Source organism: Leopardus geoffroyi, chromosome C1 (genome assembly GCF_018350155.1).
Source record: "Leopardus geoffroyi isolate Oge1 chromosome C1, O.geoffroyi_Oge1_pat1.0, whole genome shotgun sequence".
Lineage (NCBI taxonomy): Eukaryota > Metazoa > Chordata > Mammalia > Carnivora > Felidae > Leopardus > Leopardus geoffroyi.
Genome location: NC_059328.1, coordinates 21,091,071 through 21,111,667, shown reverse-complemented (window position 1 = coordinate 21,111,667; position 20,597 = coordinate 21,091,071). Strand labels below are relative to the sequence as shown.

The 20,597-nt window shown below is 39.5% G+C and overlaps 1 protein-coding gene across 3 annotated transcripts in view; it reads left to right on the top strand.

The window, feature by feature from the left end:
- The first annotated feature begins 290 nt into the window (after window positions 1-290).
- The window catches only part of EYA3 (EYA transcriptional coactivator and phosphatase 3), a 103,267-nt gene continuing 82,960 nt past the window's right edge, over window positions 291-20,597 (top strand). For 2 of the 3 annotated variants that reach the window (XM_045476290.1, XM_045476288.1), the window contains exon 1: window positions 7,047-7,171. The gene's annotated coding sequence lies outside the window, so the exon portion shown is untranslated. Of the gene's footprint in view, window positions 315-7,046; window positions 7,172-20,597 lie in introns of those variants that run through there. The other variant, XM_045476289.1, reaches the window with a different exon arrangement.

Below are 20,597 nucleotides of genomic sequence, written 5' to 3'. Positions count from 1 at the left end.
TCAGTTAAGGCTGGCCTTAAGAATGGCGGCTTCCAAGACCTGTCTCTATGGAGACCTCAACTGCCATGTAAAAAAGTTCAACTACCCTCGTGGAGAGACTATGTGGAGAGGCTCTGAGACTATGTAGCCAGGAGGCTAGCTGAAGCCAGCCTTTCAGCCAATCCATCAAGTGTCAGGCACATGACTGAGGCCATGTTGGACCTGTCAGACCAGTCTAGCTGCCTAGCTGCCAGTTAGAATACTTCCAGCTGACTCTAACTGATGTCACGCAGAAGAGAGGAGTCAACCCCGTCCAAACTTCTGACTCCAAACTCGTGAGATACAGCAGTTGTTTAAAACCATTGATTTGGGGGATAGTTTGTTACATACCAACAGATAATCAGAATACACTTCAAGTGTGATCTTAGTGAATACAAAGCTGACCGTAGTAGGAATGCAGAAAATGTTCCATTTATATCCCAGGTAGATTTCCAGAGCTATAATTTTAATCCCATATGCATTGTTGTGAGGTGTTCCTAAAACCCCTGAGTTTTGTGAGTGCCTGGGTGGCTCCGTCAGTTAAGCCTCTGACTTTGGCTCAGGTCATGATCTCACAGTTTGTGAGTTCAAGCCCCACATTGGGCTGTCTACTGTCAGCGCAGAGCCTGCTTTGGATCCTCTGACCTCTCAATCTGCCCTATCCCGCTCTCGTGCTTTCTCTTTCAAAAATGAATAAACATTAAAAAAAAAAAACAAAAAAACCTGAGTTTTGTACAAGAATCATCCTCGGTAAAGCAAGAGATCTTGGATGTTTCCAAATGATACTGGTTTGTTAGGGGGAAAATATGCACAATAACAGTAACCATGTGGGTTAAGATGCCTGTGGGTAAAATGAAGATAATATACTCAGGAGCCTGGAAATGCTTTGCTCTGAAGACAGTAATGGTTACTGCTTATCTTAAAAATGTGAGTTTATTCCACTTCAAAGTCTTCTTATTGGTGGAAATTTGGACCAAACTGTGAAAATGACTCTAATACCATGTAGGGCCAAGTAAGCATAAAGTGACCCACATTCTTATTACGGCAATGATTAGATTGTTATAGATTGCTTTTTTAAAAAAAGTTTTTATTGAAATTCCAGTTAGTTAACGTAGAGTTGTAATATTGGTTTTAGGTATACAATATAGTGATTCAACACTTCCATACAACACCTGGTACTTACCACAAGTGCACTCCTTAATCCCCGTCACATTTTAACCCCATCCTCCTCCCTTCTGGCAACCATCAGTTTGTTCCCTGTAGTTAAGAGTCTGTTTCTTGGTTTGCCTCTCTCTCCTTTCCCCCCCTTGGCACATTTGTTTTGTTTCTTAAATTTCACATCTGAATGAAATCACATGGTATTTGTCTTTCTCTGACTTATTTCACTTAGCATAATACTCTCTATTGCAAAGGGCGTGATTTGATTCTTTTTATGACTGAGGGATATTCCATTGTATCTATATACATCCTCTTTATCCATTCATCAGTCGATGGACACATGAACCGTTTCCATAATCTGGTTATTGTAGATCATGTTGCTACAAACACTGGGGTACGTGTATCCCTTTGAATCAGTATTTTTGTATCCTTTGGATAAACACCTCATAGTGGGATTGCTGGATTGTAGGGTAGTCTATTTTATGTTGCTTTTTAAAAAATTAATTACCGTGGTAAACAACACATATCACAAAATTTACTATCTTCGTCATTTTATTTTTTTTATAATTTTCTTAACGTTTATTTATTTTTGAGACAGAGAGACAGAGCATGAACGGGGGAGGGTCAGAGAGAGGGAGGCACAGAATCTGAAACAGGTTCCAGGCTCTGAGCTGTCAGCACAGAGCCTGACGCGGGGCTTGAACCCACGGACCGCGAGATCATGACCTGAGCCGAAGCCGGATGCCCAACCGACTGAGCCACCCAGGCGCCCCTATTTTTGTCATTTTAATTGTGTAGTTCAGCGTATGCCAAACAACGATTTCCCTCTGTCCCCTCCCTCTAGCCCCTGGCAACCACTACTCCTTTCTATATTTATACATTTGACTACTTTAGATATGTCATGTAAGTGGAATCATACAGTATTTGTTCTTTTGTGACTGGCTTATTTCACTTAGCATGTCCTCAAGTTGCATCCCTATCGTAGAAGGTGACAGGATTCCCTTCTGTTCTAAGGATCCATGGTATTCTGTGGTACCTATGTACCACATCTTGTTTATACATTCATCTGCTGATGCACACTTGGGTTACTCCCACCTCTTGGCTATGTGAAAAATGCTACCATGAACACAGGTGCGCAAATATCTCTTTGACACTTGGCTTTCAATTCTTTTGGATATATACACAGAAATGGGAGTGCTAGATCATACAGTAATCCTATATTTATCCCACCAACTATACATTGCTTTTAGAGGTTCAACTGTCATGTGTATAATAAGATATTGCCTTAAGTACGATAGAGAAGTGAACAGAAACAAAACCCAGACTGCTCTGCTTCAGATGTATTAGTCAGGAGAGTTCAAATGGATAACCGTTAACAAAACACTGGTCATACATTCCTTATGTCTTGTTTTATTTTTTAAATACTTACCTATTTACTTTGAGAGAGAGAGCACACGAGTGAGAGCAGGAGAGGGGCAGAGAGAGGGGGAGAGAGAATCCCAAGCAGTCTCCACACTCAGTGGACATGGGGTTCAATGGACATGGTGAGGCTCCACACTCAGTGGACACGGGGCTCAATCTCATGACTGTGAGATCATGACCTGAGCTGAAATCGAGAGTCAGATGCTTAACTGATTGAGCCACCCAGGCACCCCTTGATTTACATTTCGGATGTGTTTGGAAAGACCTGGCTATAGGAGCACCTGGCTGGCTCAATTGGAAAAGCACACAACTCTTGATCTCAGGTCATGAATTCGAGGCCCAAGTTGGGTGTAGAGGTTACTTAAAAATAAATAAATAAAATTAAAAAAAAAGATCTGGCTATAATATTTTAGACTATTTAAATTTTTTTTTTAATGTTTATTTTTGAGAGAGAGAGACAGAGTGTGAGCAGGGGAGGGGCAGAGAGAGAGAGGGAGACACAGAATCAGAAGCAGGCTCCAGGCTCTGAGCTGTCAGCACAGAGCCCAACACAGGACTCGAACTCACAAGCTGTGAGATCATGACCTGAGCCGAAGTCGAACACTCAACCGAGCCACCCAGGCGCCCCATTTTAGACGATTTTAATAGCCTTTCTTATGTATTGAATTTTGGATGTAATATTTGAAATATTTCAAATCTACAGAAAATAACAAGTATTTAAGTATTTAAACTCAACTTGAACAAAACCATATTTTTTGGCATATTTCTTTATATCTGTCCCCAAGAGTGGTACATAGGTCAGGAAAAAAAAAAAAAACAAACAATAAACATTTCCACTTCTACTGACTATGATAGTAAGTGAAGATGCCTGAAATCAGAGAAAGGAAACTAGTAAGTAAAACGAATTCATACGTGGTTACCCGTTTCTCTTCCTGTAGTTTGAGAGAAATCATGGGCTCTGAAGTCACACAGATCTGGGTTCAAGCCTTGGGTTTGCTTCTTGCCAGTTGTGTGGCCTTGAGCAAGTTCCTTAACCTATCTGTGCCTCAGGTTTTTAATCTGTAAAATGGAGCTAGTCATAATACTCCCTAAGTTTGTTGGGAGGATTGAAAAAGAAACATGAGCACTTATATATTTACCATGTACAGTAAGCAACACACAGCAAATCTTCAATAAATATTAGTAATTACTGATTTTATGTATTGAGCACCTACTATATGCCAATCACTCTTCTAGTACTGAGATGTCAGCAGGGAACAAGAGAGATAAAGACCCCCATGGTGCTTACTTTCTAGTGATGGACAATAAACAAACGAGGTAATTTCAGATAGTGAGAGGGATCATGAAGAAAAAGCATGTGAAGGGGAGACAGGAGCTACTTTAGACAGCAGCCAGGAGGCCATGGGAGGCCTGTGGGAAGACTTCAAAGGTGAAATTTAACTGAGAGTAGCAGAGGGGCGCCTGGGTGGCTCAGTCGGTTGAGCGTCCAACTTCTGCTCAGGTCATGATCTCACTGCTGTTGAGTTCGAGCCCTATATCAGGCTCTGTACTGACAGCGTGGAGCCTGGAGCCTGCTTCAAGTTCTGTGTCTCAGTCTCTTTCTCTCTGGCCCTCCCCTGCTCATGCTCTCTCTCTCTCTCTCAAAAATAAATAAACATTAAAAATTTTTTTGTAAAAATGAGAGTAGCAGAAGGAAGCAATCATTGGAAAGTTTGGGGAAGAGTGTTCAAGAGAAGAGGAACAGTACGTGCTTAGGCTCTGAGCTAAGAAAGTTTGTATAGGAAAAAAGGACAGGGAGACTGGAACTGTATGTGAGGGGAAGGGAGGCTGAGCATAACATCTGAGGGGGAGAACAGGTCAAGAAGGGCCTTGTGGATCATAGTATAGAGTTAGATTTTATTCTTTTCTTTTCTTTTTTTTTAGATTTTATCTTATTTTATTTTTATTAAAAAAAATTTTTTTTTATGTTTATTTTTGAGAGAGAGAGGAGGGCCAGAGAGAGAGACACAGAATCTGAAGCAGGCTCCAGGATTGGGGCTGTCAGCAGAAAGCCCGATGTGGGGCTCGAACTCACGAATCCGAAGATCATGACCTGAGCCGAAGTCCCACGCTTAAACCGACTGAGCCACCCAGGCGCCCCTATTTTATTTTATTTTTTAAAGTTTATTTATTTTGAGAGAGAGAGAAACAAGAGAAACACAAGTGAGGATGGGCAGAGAGAGAGAGAGAGAGAGAGAGAATCCCAAGCAGGCTTCACGCAGTCAGCATGGAGCCCGATGCGGGGCTCCAACTCACAAACCATGAGATCGTGACCTGAACCAAAGTCAGACGCTCAACCGAATAAGCCACCCAGGCACACCTAGATTTTATTCTTAAAGGATTGTGAAGACATCGGAGGGTTTTTATTGTTAGTAGATACAGCAGTCTTTACTCTGGGGAGGAATTTATGCGCTTTCCTGTGACTCTGTTCTAGAATTACGCATACTACACACTTTCAGAGTAACTTTTCTGGGGATACCACATTGGTTACTCACGGGCTCCCCCTGGTGGAAATGGTGGCTCAGTTTGCATGGTTTCAGATGAGCAAAAGCAAATAAATGGGCAATTTATCCCTTCAGTCAACAAACATATTGGGCACCTACAATGTGCTAGGCTCTGGTGCTGAAATACATCCGTGAACAAACACAGACATCTCCTGGAGCTTACATTTTGGTGTGTATATGCGGGAGAAAGACATTTAACCAAATTCATCAGCAAATTGTTAGATGGGATAAATGTTATTCGAGAAAAAATAAGTAGGAAACTGGGCTAAAAATTTTGGGGAGGGTGATGGTGCTTCAGTTTTAAATACAGTGGCAGGGGGATGCCTGGGCGGCTCAGTTGCTTTAGGCGTTGAACTCTTGGTTTCAGCTCGGGTCATGATCTCGTTATTCGTGAGTTCAAGTCCCACATCAGGCTCCATGCTGACAGTGTGGAGCCTGCTTGAGATTCTCTCTCTCCCTCTCTCTCTGCCTCTCACTCTCTCTCAAAATCAAACAAACAGATAAATAAATAATACAAATACAGTGGCAAGGAAGTTCTCATTGAGAGGGTAACATTTGAACAAAGATGTAAAGGAGGTGACCTGGTGAATGATGCAGGTGTTTGGGGGAAGAGATTCCAGGCAGAGATCAGCAAGCATGAAGGTCCTGAGTTCATGTGTAGGTTTGAGGAATAGCAAAGAGCCCAATGTGCCTTGACGTGGTGGTATAATGGAGAGTAGGAGATAAGGTTAGTTGTACTTGGGGGTGGGTAGGTAGTGTCACGTCTTGAGGGTCCTCTAGGGCAGTACAAGGATTTTTTGTTTTCACTTGGAAACAGGAATCCATTGGAGCGGGGACAGGATCTGCTTAAGGTGTTAACAGAAGCCTGTTGATGTGGTATTAACAGATTGTGGAAAAGGAAGCGTATAAAAAGAGCAGTCACACATCGACTGTGGCTTGTACCAGTAGAGGCAGTAAATGGTCAGATTCTGAACAAATTTTAAAGGCAGATCATGCAGAACTCACTGATGAATTAGACGAAGGGTGTGAAAGAGAGGAGTCAAGGATCTCAATAAATGATATTACTTAATAAGTTGTCATAGGAAGAGGTGACCAAAGAGTATACAGCCCAAAGAGTGTAGAAAAGAAGTATTTTAGAGCTGTTATCAGTTTAAAAACAGTGTGTAATTTTTCTGGATTTTGTGTTATTTGTGAAGTTTTAAAATTTGTAATTTGTAATTTCTTTTCCCACTCCAAAGACTCATTTTTATACCTAATATTGTATTTGTAATTTTGGATTTTCTTTAACAGGGCCCTCAAATTGAATAAATTTCAGGTCTCCACACGCCTGAATTCAACCCTGCTCCTATTTGGGTAGTAACTTAAAGTTAGTGAAGCATCTATAAATTTTGTTTCTGATAAAATTATCACATAAAATAGCGTGCACGCAATAGAAGTTACTGTAAGACCAATAGATGTTGGGAATAAACCAATATTGGGTTCGCCTCCCCACCAGCGTCTTCCGAAACTTCCCACCCATTCTTCCTCCCGCACTTTTTCTAAAACTACCAGATACAACCAGCATTTCTTCTCACGATCGCTTTAGGGAGGCAAGCATTACATGCATTCTAAAAGCCTTTCTAAAAATATGAAAGCGTTAAGTTTTTGTTTTTTTGTTTGTTTTTGTCGTGGCTGCTTGTGCCGCAGAAGCACCACCAGTTCCTGGGCGAAGCAAGAAATCAGCCCCTCAGCACTAAGCGGCTCCGAGGCGCGCGGTGGGGCGTAACCAGGGGCGGAGCTCCCGGAACGGCGGAGTGGGCGGGATCTAGGCGCCTCCCTGCCCCGCCCCGCCCCGTGAGGCCTGACACATGCGCCCAGAGGCTTCTGGTGGAAAGAGGTGTGGATTGTGAGGTGACCCTGGCCGCTGACTTCCGGTTCCTAGGGATGCGCATCCGGGTCACGCTAACGCCGCGGTTTCCTCCATCCGCTGGGTTCTGCTGTGGGTCTGGACCAGTACCCATGTCCTGCTCTGGGGCCTCTGCAACCTTAGGGTGAGTCACCGCCGCGACAGGGTCAGAGTGCGGCCGGTAGAGTACAGCCCGTACGGGGACGGGTCAAGAGTTCTGTCCCGGTCCCTGTGGGTGGGGGTTTTCTTTGCCTGTCCCTTGTCCCTGTAGTGCTTCCCTCACTCCAGCCCTTTCCCTGGCCGGCCTCGACTCTTTCACCTCCCCCTTAGCTTTGCTGGCCTCCGCGCACCTCTCGCCTCGCTGTTTTCCTCATCCCCCCGTTACGAGCCCGGGTTTCTTGCCTTTCGCCTCAGCGCTTCCCTCACCACTGCCTCTCGCTTTTTCCCTTGCTTCTCACGTTAGCACCTCCCGGGGTTCTCGCTGTTCTTTCCCGCAGCAGGACGGCCCACCTCCTCATTGTGCTTCCCCTCCTCCACTGCGAAACTGAGCTGGTCTCTCTAGGGTCCTAGGTCCGGCCCCCCAACTTCCGTCACCTTCGATCCCTGTCCCCTCCCGGGACTAGTAGGTGACATCTGTGCTTCGCCTGGGGTTCTCCCGCCTTTTCTTAGCTAGAGAAGGGCTTAGCCAAAGCCCCAGTGTCGGCCGATTCATCCGGCTTGGGGGAAGTTTTGCCTTGAGGCGTAGGGTTAGACTCTGGTAGCTTCCGTAGTTAGGGAACAACAAAGGCGTTCCCTTTTTCTTTGCCGGAGCACAGTTTGGGGGGCTCTCTCTGGAGCAGGCTAACAGGTGGCAGGCACACGGAACAGCTAGCGATTGGGCTTGTGTGGTCTTGTTAACTGACGGGCCATGAGGACGTGCTGTCATTTTTGTGTTTTCTGCCCCATGAGAGTGGATGTGCACAGCTGAGGCAAAAATGCGGACGATCAGCTCTGTGTTCTGCCTGGGCTTTACTTACAGGACAGGTGCTATGACAGAAGACAAGAGTTTCTTGGGAGATTTTTAGCCCCAGATTTACAAGCTTCTTGCCAGAAATTTTAGAGTTACTGAAACGTTTTCTGCCTAAGAGTGCACCCTAGTAGTTTCAGAGTACGTTTTCATTAATTGAACTCCGTGTGCAAATGTACCTTTATCTTTAACCTCTTACAGATGGTTTCTTCGTTTTTACCGTATTGACAAGTTTTCTGTTTTTCTTCCTGTTTCTTCATAAGCCAGACATTACACTACTTTATTACTTCGACTGTTCTTTTATTTTTTCCTTACTGTTTCCACCTTAGTCTTTTTTTTTTTTTTTTTTAATGTTTATTTTTGAGAGATTGATAGAGTGCGAGCGGGGGAGGGGCAGAGAGACGGAGGGAGACACAGAATCCGAAGCAGGCTCCAGGCTCTGAGCTGTCAGCGCAGATGCCGACGGGGGCTCGAACTCACCACTGCCAGATCAAGGCCTGAGCGGAGTCTGACGCTTAACCAGCTGAGCCATCCGGGCGCCCCTCCACCTTAGTCTTAAAAACCATCGTTTTCTCATTTGAGAGTTAGGTTTCTCTTAAATTTTTAAAGTTTCTCTGATGGCTTTTAGTCACCTCCAAGATGAAGAGATTGGACTTAATAGGGGTTAGTGTCTCAAATTTTGTGATCCGAGGTATATTTTGAGACACAGCGTTGGATAATTTTTATTTTTGTTTTTCCAGTGTTTGTGGTGTATGTCTGGCATTTGATTGCAAATACTTTTATGTGATCTGCTTTTGAAATATAAATTGTGCTCTGAGATTTAGTATTTAAGTGAAGTGTCTGCTTCACGTTTGACTGGTGAGTTAGAGAAAAGTTTCTCTCATTATATGATGCATATACATACACAAGCAGGGCATAGACCTTGCTCATTCCAGAATGGGGCTGCTCCCTTCAGCTATTTTTAGCAAGGGACTTTGGAGCTTGGCCATATTAGTCCTAGAAGCCACAGAGAAGGACCCTTTGGGTGGTTTTCAGTCCTTATCTAACAGCTGAGGGAAGCCCTTTGGAAAGCTCTTTACCCATACCTTCTCCCCAGCACCTACATTGGAAACTCCAGCTTCTGTTCAACCTGGGTCTCCTCATTTCACATCCTTAAAAACTAACCCCAGTGAATATGGGCTGACTCCCTCTAACTGCTTCTTTACCTCTAAGTTTGTGGACTTTTTTTTTTTTTTTTTTTTTTTTTTTTTAGCCATGGGCACTCCATAGATAGATTTATTTTTGGATTGATGCAAGACCATCTTTCCACATTCTTCTGAACTTTCTATTTCTTGAGCATGTCTAAGTCTAAACGTAGATGGATTTCTACAGGTTACAGCTGGAGGGTTCTGTAGAGCTCAAACTTACCCTTTTATTTTACAAATAAGGAAATCAAGACTTAAAGAATTGGTGATTTTTCCAAGGTCAGTTTTTGCAAATACAGAAGTCTTGTACTCAGAGTCATGCACTCAGAGAAGTGGGTTTTAGTTCTCTCAAAGTTGTAGGCCAGAGAGCACAGTGTAGTATTTAGTGGTTCATTTCTTCTTCTTCTTTTTTTTTTTTAAAGTTTATTTATTTGTTTTTGAGAGAGAGAGAGTACAGGGGAGGGGCAGAGAGAGAAGGAGGGAGAGAATCTCAAGTAGGCACTGTACTGTCATCACAGAGTGGGGCTTGAACTCACAAACTGTGAGATCATGACCTGATCCAAAGTCAGTTGGAAGCTTAACCTACTGAGCCACCCAGGCGCCCCTAGTGGTTCATTTCAATACATTTGTGCCATAGGAATGAATTCTAGGAGAAGGAATTTATGACAGATTTTTAAATTCAAGGCTGCCTTCAAAGATGGCCCCTAGAAAGAAACTGTTGTGCAGAAGTAAAAGTTGAAAAGTCTCAGGGAGTCTCTTTCTCTCTTTTCTTCTAAAATCATTTTAGCCCATTATGATATGAATGCTGCATAAAAGCCTTTACATGAACATCCTGTGGTCTCATTGGAGCATTTGTGTTCGTGCTCCTGTCTTCCTACCAAACACTAACAGACTTTCTAATTTCTGAAAAGTGTGCATGTCCTACCCAGCTTCCAAACAACAACAAAAATTATCACCAGAGACAGCTTAGTGTATGGGTTGTAAAGCTCAGGAGAGGAATTGATGTCAGTTTTCCATAGAAATTTCTCCTTTAGTTTGGCAGTCTTATTTTGTAACCCTGAGGACTCCATTTAAAATAAATTTCTCATATTAGTTTATGTATACCAGGTTTTCTGTTTTTATTTGGTTCAATTATTTTTGATTATTTTTTGTCATTTTACTTGTTACTGTATGTTGTTTTACATATTTAAACTTTTATTCTTGAACCCTAGGATATGTTTTAAGGAAAATGCAGCTTTAAAAATATAAGAAACAAAGTACACCCACACCACATCCTTACCTTGTGGTGTGATGGTTTCTATGATCTGCCTAAACCAATTCATAACTTCGTTCTTTTTGTTTTGCTTTCAGATAAAAGGCTGATAGAACTTCTTTTTCGGTAGTCGTCTAAGAGATTTTTGTGTTCTACATATAACAAGGAGATAACTTATGTGTATTTTAAATGGAGGAAGACTAGTTCAAAATAGTTAACGTAGAATAGTTCAACATAGAAATAATTCAAAGTGGGGCGCCTGGGTGGCTCAGATGGTTAAGCGTTGGACTCTTGATTTCAGCTCAGGTCATGATCTCATGGTTTGTGAGATTGAGCCCGGCTTTGGGCTTCATGCTGACAGCACAGAGCCTGCTTGGGATTCTCTCCTCCCTCTCTTCCCTTCCCCTTGCTCTCCTGTGCATGCTGTTTTTCTCTCTCAAAATAAATAAACATTTTTTTAAAAGTTCAAAATGCATTTAAGAATATTAGGAAAAGCTTATTCTTCCCCTACATTCATTTATATTAGGGGGTTATTTATTATATTTGTAATAAAGTTGAAAATAGGTGGACTTTCTGCCGATTAACGTAAAAATACAGGTGTATGTTCTTATACAGAATATATGGCTTAAGCTACGAACTGCCTTATTAATATGTCTTATTGACAGAGAACATAGATAATGGAGCAGCAACCACATCATCATCTCAATATTTTTATTTGGTCCCATCAACCTAAGTCGTAAGGTATCTAATTATTAAATGTAAAAATAATGAGAGTATCTTCTTCATTTGTAGTATATTTAAAACCATATTTGAAATATGGACTTCATAAAATTTTATGTTTTTAAGAAAACTTTACTGTTTTCTTCTTTTAAATATGTAGTTGTAGTTGTATTTTACCTTTTTTTTTTTTTTTTTTTTTTTTTTAGTAATTTCTATGCTCAATATAGGGCTTGAACTCATAACCCTGAGATTATCAAGAATCATATACTCCACCGACTGAGCTGGCCAGGTGCCCATAGTAGTATTTTAAATCAAAAAAGGAAATGTATAAGTAGTCCTAACCTTTCAACATCCATTGAAATTGTAAAACTCATGATTTAAAACTTTTAACAAAATAGGAATAGAGGAAACATACCTCACTATAACAAAGACCATATGTGACAAACCCATCACAAACATAGTCAACTGCTTTTTCTTTAAAATCAGGAACAAGACAAGGATGTCCATTCTCACCATTTTTATTCAACATAGTATTGAAGTCCTAGACACAGCAATTAGGCAGAAAAAGGAAAAGAAAATGTATCCAAGTTAGTAAGGGAATAAGTTAAACTGTTACTGTTTGCAAGTGACCTAATTCTACCTGTAGAAAACCTAAAGTGTCCACAAAAAACTGTTACAATTAATGGATTCAGTAAATTTGCAAGATAAAATATCAATGTACAAAAATCTGTTGCATTTCTACACACTGATAATGAACTGTCAAAAAAGAGTAACTGAGGGGCTCCTGGGTGGCTCAGTTGGTTGGGTGTCTGACTTTGGCTCAGGTCATGATCTTGCAGTCCATGAGTTCGAGCCCCGCATCGGGCTCTGTGTTGACAGCTCAGAGCCTAGAGCCTGCTTCAGATTCTGTGTCTCCCTCTTTCTCTGCCCCTCCCCTGCTCACACTCTGTCTCTCTCTCTCTCTCTCTCTCTCTCAAAGATAAATAAAGATTAAAAAAAAGAAGAAGAACTGAGAAAACAATCCCATTTACAATGGCATCAAAAAGAATAAAATGTCTAGGAGTAAATTTAACCAAGGAGGTGAAATACCTGTACACAGAAAACTGTAAGACATTGATTAAAAAACTGAAGATGTAGGATGTAGGGGTGCCTGGGTGGTTCAGTCAGTTAAGTGTCCGACTTCGGCTTGAGTCATGATCTCACGTTTTGTGAGTTCAAGCTCCACGTCGGGCTCTGTGCTGACAGCTCAGAGCCTGGAGCCTGCTTTGGATTCTGTGTCTCCCTCTCTCTCTCTGCCCCTTCCCCGCTTATGCTCTGTCTCTTTCTGTCTCTTAAAAAATAAATAAAGATTAAAAAAATTTTTTTTAATAAAAAATAAAAAAACTGAAGATGTCATAAATAAATGGAAAGATAGTCCATGCTCATATACTGGAAGAACTAATATTGTTACAATGTCCATACTACCCAAAGTAATCTACAGATTCCAGTGGCATTTTTCATAGAACTGGAACAAATGATTCCAAAATTTGGGTGGAAAAATTAAAAAAACAAAACAAAAAGAAAAATAAAAAAAATAGTACTTAATATCTTACAGATCTTACTACCGATTGTGTTGGATGCACTTTAACTTATCAGCTTGGTTAATATTTGTACTAGGTAGATTTACTTTTATTTGCCCTAGAAAATAGGGCAAAAAGAATATATTTCTTTCAGCAAGTTTCTTTTGGGTACCTACTATGTACAGTTTTAGTAATACGTATATAGGCTGTTCATGTGAACTAGGTAGCATTATACATAAGGCTGGCGTTTACACTTAAATCCTGAATTTGGTTTTCTTTGTACATATATGAATTAAACCATAAGATTTAACATAACCTGTATCACCAGGGTGTAGAAAAAAAAAGAAGAAAATATAATTAGAATTAAAATAAGCTTAATCCTAAGAAAATGTCACTTCTCAGTGACAGTTGTATATGATTTTTTTTAAGCTAGATTTTGTGATTTTCTATTGTTTTCAAAACAGTGATTTCTCATCATTATTTGATTTTAAGGTTCTTACATTAATTTGCATGACTGTTTAATATAAAATTATATTGTTTTTTTATAGGTACAATTAAATAAATTTCATTTGGGAAACTTTCGCAACTGAACTGTCAAAATCTGTATTGGTAAAACAGTAAAAAATAAAAGCAGCTTTATATAGCTCTTACTATGTGCCAGGAACTACTCTGAGTGGTTTACATGTATGACCTCCTTAAGCTGTACAACACTGTGAAGTAAATACTGTTCTTATCTCCATTTTACCAATGAGGAAACCAAGGCATGGAAGTTATGTAACTTGCCCAAAGTAACACAGCTAGTTAGCCAGAGAGCTGGATTTGAACTTAGTTTTTCTGGCTTTAGAGTTCATGACCTTTTTGTACAGCGTTTTACTAATTTAGTGATTTCTTCCTTTGTAGGTTAAGGTTAAAAATCCAGTATGCCGGAAACTGTTATCAGAGGACCACTTTGGGCTTGGGAACCTTAGAGAGGGGTTTTACATGGGCTGGCCTAAGGCAAATTGCAAACCCTTTTACCACCTGTGTTTCTTAGATGGCAAAAATCATGTATTAAAAAAGGAAAGCAGGACCATATCTTTCCCTCTTTAAAAAATTATTGTGTGGAAGTTGGTTACTTTTGAGTTATTTGGAGAAAAGGTAGCATACTTAATAAAATCTTTCTATATTACTAAAATGTCTTCCTCTTTTTATTTTTTTAACGTTTATTATTTTTGAGAGAGAGAGTGAGAGAGATAGAGCGTGAGCGGGAGAGGGGCAGAGAAAGAGGGAGACACAGAATCAGAAGCAGGTTCCAGGCTGAGCTGTCAGTGGGGTTCGAGCACACAAGCCATGAGATGATGAGTTGAGCTGAAGTCCGATGCTTAACTGACTGAACCACCCAGGCGCCCCTAAAACGTCCTACCTCTTGATCTTATTATACTTCCTTTCTTTGATCTGCAGAGTATTAAATTTATGTAATAGTCTTAAACTCTGAAATCTTAATGTGTCCACTGTGAATTTAACAACTTCGAAATATGAAATAGGAAACAAACTGAGATTTCTGATTTACCTGTAGTAAATTTGGAAAAGTTGGAAATTTGTGCAAAATTAAGTACTTCCATTTCCTTAGGACTGTTATGTTGAGATTAATATATTTAAATTAGCGTTTTTAGTTTTTCTTAGAAAAGAGGAGTGTTTTTCGTTTGACTTAGAAACGAGGAGAACTTTCACAAACCATTTCCTTTATAAATTAAAAAATGCATGTAGTCATTTAGAATATTACTAATTATATTAATATTACTTCTTTTGTGCTTTTATGATTCCCAAATGTAAAAATTCTTGTTGCATCTCTAAGGGAAGGAGATGATTTTATATCATTTGAAGTGTAGTTTAATTAATGTAGGAGTCTGGGACTGAGATATGAGAAGTTATTTTTCTGAGTTTTTGAAACAATTGAGAATCATGGAATCTGGTTAGCGGAAGAAAACTATAGTTATTTTCTGGTAAGAAGGGACACTTGGTTAGGGATACTAATTTTATTTCTTATATATTAACTCCTTTTATTAATTCAGATATTAATTTAGTACACCATTTTGCATAGTAGCTTTTGTCTTGATTTTTTTTCTGTTTGGTGGGAAAAATACGGATCTGAGAAGCTTTGTATGATGATTTAGAATATTCCTTATTTTGGTTTAAACATTTAATTTTTGTTTCAGACGCAATTCTTTTTTATATATGGGTTTGATAATTAGTTTATCTCCTAAAATTTCAATAGTTTTTTTTTCACCTGAAATTTAATAATGTAGCAATTACTGAATTTAGGAAAATTGTTTCTGCTAGCAGCACTGTTACTATGGGAATAAATTAGAATGATTAGCTTTTAGGTAAAATTGAACTTTATTCTTAAGTTTCCATAGTAGTTGAAAAAGATTTAGGTCAGTTTCACCTGTTGTTCCTCCTTTTTTCAAAATAAGAGGGAATTTTATTTTTTATTAAAAAAATTTTTTTTAATGTTTATTTTTGAGAGAGACAGAGACAGAGTGTGGACAGGGGAGGGCCAGAGAGAGGGAGACACAGAATCTGAAACAGGCTCCAGGCTCTGAGCTGTCAGCCCAGAGCCCGATGCGGGGCTCGAACTCACAAGCCATGAGATCATGACCTGAGCTGAAATCGGACGCTTAACCGACTGAGCTACCCAGGCGCCCCTAAAATAAGAGGGAATTTTAATTTAACACAATAATGTTAATTTTTTCCTACTAGATTGATAATATTAATATGGCAGTTTCACTCTTTGTCGACAGCATAATCCAAAATGTGTATATGATTTGTTTTTTTAGAAAATTTCAGAATTTAGAGAACATTTTAGGGTAAAAAGTAGTATATACCTGTCTTATTAAAAAACATTCTCCAGGACGCGTCTGGGTAGCTTAGTCGATTGAATGTCTGACTTGAGCTCAGGTCATGATCTCAAGGTTCTTGGGTTCGAGGCCTGTGTGAGGCTCTGTGCTGACAGCTCAGACCTGGATCCTGCTTCAGATTTTGTCTCCCTCTCTCTCTCTGCCCTTCCCTTGCTCACGCTCTGTCTCTCTCTGTCTCTCAAAAAATAAATAAACGTTAAACACACACACACACACACACACACACACACACACATTCTCCAGGAATCAGTGTGTTATTACTTCACTGAACTTTTCAAATCTACTTTTCCCTTTTACCAAATCTTTGCTGTAGGTTGGGAAGCAGCTATCAGATAACTGATGAATAAGTGTTCTTGAGATTGGGAATGAGAGCTTTTGCAAAGAGTATAAGCCATCTCTAATATTGGTGTGGCATTTAATAGCTAGATGAACTGAAAATGTTTGCTTTCTCTCATTCCTGTGTATCTCCTGTTAGTATACAGTTATTTAGTGTTGGCACCTCACATTCTGTGAAACTTGTTTATTTGGAGTAACTGTTAAACTATTGATTCTTATAGATGGTTTTCTTCTCCTTTTTAAATTCTTTTTCAGAGTAAAGGGTTGTCTTTAAAAACCTAATTAAGAGTTGGTTGCACATCCCAACCAACTTTTGGTTTAGACTCCGGCTCTTGGTTTAGACTGTGGTCATGATCCCAGGGTTGTGGGATCCAGCCCTGAGTTTGGCTCTGCGGCTCTGCACTGAGTGTGGACCCTGCTTAAGATTTTCTTTTTCTCCCTCTGCCCCTTCCACCTCTCTTTCTCTCTCTCTAAAATAAACAAAATGAAAAAAAAAATTTTTTTTAACTAAGAGAACCAGCAGAACTCTGAATGTTATTTCCTGTGTAGTTTGAAGTGGATATTTTCCTCCTTGACTGGTCAGTTTTTTATATTCTGATAAAGTGGCTTTCAAATTTTTTTGATCATGACCCACTATAAGATGCATTTTTTCATTGTTACCCAGTACTTACACACGTACGTATACATTATCCAGTACTTATACATGTGTATGTACATATTAATGTTTAAAATTGAAACAGAAGTTTTGTGGAACAATATTATTATCTTTACTACTGGTGATACATTGTAATATTTTCTGTTCTATTTTGCTTTATTGTATTTCATTAAAAACTGTTAGTCTTCACTAAGTTAATAAGACAACATTAATGCATTATACCTGGAGTTTGAAAAATTCAAATGACTGCTAGATTTTTTTCTAATATTGTTTTTTGGAATTGAAAATGTTTGGGTTTGTTAGTTTTTTTTTTCTCTGAAATGTATCTTGATTCTGTTAAGCTTTTAATCTAAATAACTGCAGAACATTTGAGAGGGAGACCCTATTGCCCTGATTGTCATTGCTGTCATCTCTGTTCTTTACTGTGGTTAGGCACATCATTTTATTATTTTTTTAAAAAAAAAATTTTTTTTTTCAACGTTTATTCATTTTTGGGACAGAGAGAGACAGAGCATGAACGGGGGAGGGGCAGCGAGAGAGGGAGACACAGAATCGGAAACAGGCTCCAGGCTCTGAGCCATCAGCCCAGAGCCTGACGCGGGGCTCGAACTCACGGACCGCGAGATCGTGACCTGGCTGAAGTCGGGCGCTTAACCGACTGCGCCACCCAGGCGCCCCTAGGCACATCATTTTAAAGACTGCAATAATATAGAATCATGAGGTTGAAAACACTTGGTCACATGCAGAGCTTCCATCATGAGAATCATTTGCTAGGTTCCATCTTACAGTCAAAAGTTGAAGTTGATGAAGTTGCGTTTTGCGAACTTTGCTTTTGCTCTTAGCAACTAGTCCAAAGGTTACAAAGCTGTTTTATTCTACTTTCTTCTGGCCCCAATCCAGTCTTTGTAAACCAGAAAAGAGAACTGAGCAGTGAAGCAGTGTCTCTTGTGTATATGGTCAGGTGAAAGTAACACGGTTGAAGAGTGGACTGCATGTATGTATTGTCCCGACTCCTTTTCTGTAATCATAAAGGGGGAAAGGTAGTAGAGATCTCAGCAGTTCCTAGCATATCATAGCCATTAGAGTGAGGCAGGGTCAGCAACATACTCTACTGTTTTTATCGTCACCTCCTCCTAACACTTAATGAACACTTACTATGTTCCAGGCACTGTGTAAAGCACTTCACTTTATTAACTCATATTCATTTGGGAGGCCTGGGAGAACGAAAATGAGAGAGGATAAAGAAGGAAACTTGCCTTAGTATCTTCTCATTATCTGGCTTGTGAATAGCATGACATAGCATAGATTTTTAGCTTGGTCAGCTTTTTAAAGTCATCAGTCCTGTCTGTGATGTTTCATATTGAATGGCACATAGCTGTGGTTTGAAACCTCAGGCTTTGAAGCTTGGCTGCCTGGGCTTGAATTCCAGGTTGGTGACTTACTAGGTAAATACCCTGGCCAAGTTACTCTCTGTACTTTTTCTTATCTCTAAAATGGTAATAATAATCAATAGCACCTATCTTACAGACTTAACTGAGAGGATTAAATGAATTATACATGTAACGTACTTAGAACAGTGTCTGACCCATAAAAAACATTCCATAAATGTTAGCTATTAATAACTCACAACTCACAGTTGGATCTCCTGAAAGTATTTGTGACCATGATGAGTTCTGTGTATTTGCTAAGTAACAGGATGTGATTGACATTTAATGTTTTATTGTCCAGGAGCTTAAAAACCACTTTCCTTGCAAAGGACTTATAGGGAAAGTTCTCGTATAGGGTATGTGGAATCAAGCCAAGTGACAAAAGCAAAACTACAGGTCCAACTTGTTAATCTCTCATAGGAATCTCTTGCTATTTGGGCCTTATCCTTAATAATTTTAATATTTTTCCCTTTGAAAAACTAAGAGCAACTAGTTAATGAGTTGCCTTTCACTCAAGACCAGATTTCCCTCCTGAATTTGTCTTATGTCTAAGATATTTATTTATTTAATTTTTCTTCAGCAAACAGCTTTGTCATGCTTACTATGGTGCCAGGCACTATTCTGATAGCTTCACAAATATTAACTCATTTAAACCTTATGACAAAGATAATATATTATTATTATTATTATTCCCATTTTACAGATGGGGTAACTGAGGCACAGGAAAGTTGAATAATTAAACTCCCACAGCACTCATCAGTGCAGAGCTGGAATTTGAACCTAAGTAGTCTGGCTCCAGAGTCAGTGCTCTAAGCTTGCCAAACTTGCCTCCGACAGAGGTGAATTAGGTTGAAAATTGTAAAATAACAAGTGTTAAAACTTCACTGTCATTCTGAAACTAATACAACACTGTACGTTAACTACACTGGAATTAAAAATTTTTTAATATGAAAAAAGAAACCTTTACTGTTCCTCATTCTGTGCTGAAATGACAGCACTGAATTTTTGGCTCATGGATTCTTGAAGGAGTAAATAAGTTTGGAGAAATAAAACATTGATCAAAGAACCTAACTTAGATTTTATAGTTCTTACAGGTAAGGACATACATTTCAAAAGACTTCTGTTAGTATGGTGTAAGATAAATTTTATCTGAATAATGTAGAGCTAATTGATGTATAAACGTGGTATACAGATTTATAGAATGATATATAGAGTTTTGACTTGTGAATTTTGATGAAGTAGGGTACAGATTTTTCTATGTAAGTGGAAGCAATACATAGGATATTCATGTTGGTATAAACCATGTATCAGTCTGTAACACCTGCAGAAAAAAGTTGTGATTCTCTTAGTTAACTTCACAGATTTAAGAGAGGATGAAGATAAAATTTTGGGGGTTTTGAGTTTCATGGAGTCTGGTTCTCTATACATTAAATTCTTAGGCTTGTGACTGACAAGTTACTAAAATCTAGGAGAGTTGGAAGGAACGTAGTAGAACGTTGGATTATTATTAAACTCACTTTGACAAATCTAATTCAGATGAACTCATTCCTTTTCAATACTTTTTACCCTGGTTTTGGAATTTTTCCTGTAGAACACATCTCCCTATTTTATTGGAAGCTTATGGGGAAAAGTTTTTGTTAATTTTTATTTAATAATATTTGATTTTAATATTTTAGTTTTTATTGTTTAGAGAGGGAGAGAAAGAGAATCTTTTTTTTTTTTACTGTTTATTTTTAAGAGAGACACAACACAAGTAGGGAGGGGCACAGAGAGAGAGAGAGAGAGAGAGAGAGAGAGAGAGAGGGAGACAGACACAGAATCCAAAGCAGGCTCCAGGGTCCGAGCTGTCAGCACAGAGCCTGATGTGGGGCTCGAACTCATGAACTGTGAGATCATGACCTGAGCCGAAGTCAGGTGCTTAACCAACTGAGCCACCCAGGTGCCCCAGAGAATCTTTTTTTTTTTTTTTTTTTTTAATGTTTATTTATTTTTGAGAGGGGTGGGGTGGGGAGGGGCAGAGAGAAGGAGACACAGAATCCAAAGCAGGCTCCAGGCTCTGAGCTGTCAGCACAGAGCCCGACACGGGGCTCGAACCCACGAACTGTGAGATCATGACCTGAGCCAAAGTTGGACGGATGCTCAGCTGACTGAGCCACCCACGTGCCCTGAGAGAGAGAATTGTAAGCAGGCTCTGTGCTCAGTGCAGAGCCCAGTGACCTTGGGATCATGACCCAAGCCAAAACCAAGAAGTAGATGCTCAACCGGCTGAGCCACCCTGATGCCCAAAAGGTTGTTTTATAGACAACTTCAAAGGATGATTTTCTAAGAAATAATATTAGAAATCATAAGAACAATTCTTCTTAGAGAATCTCTTCCCAATAAAGTGTTTTGTTTCTATTAAGAATTTGGTACAGACTAAATGAATTAAAAAAAAATTCTCAGTAAGTTCAGATAAGTATTCTATTAAGTGTAAAGTTACTATAAATATTCCTACAGCTGACAATACCATGATATGTTGGTCAGGCATACCTCCCA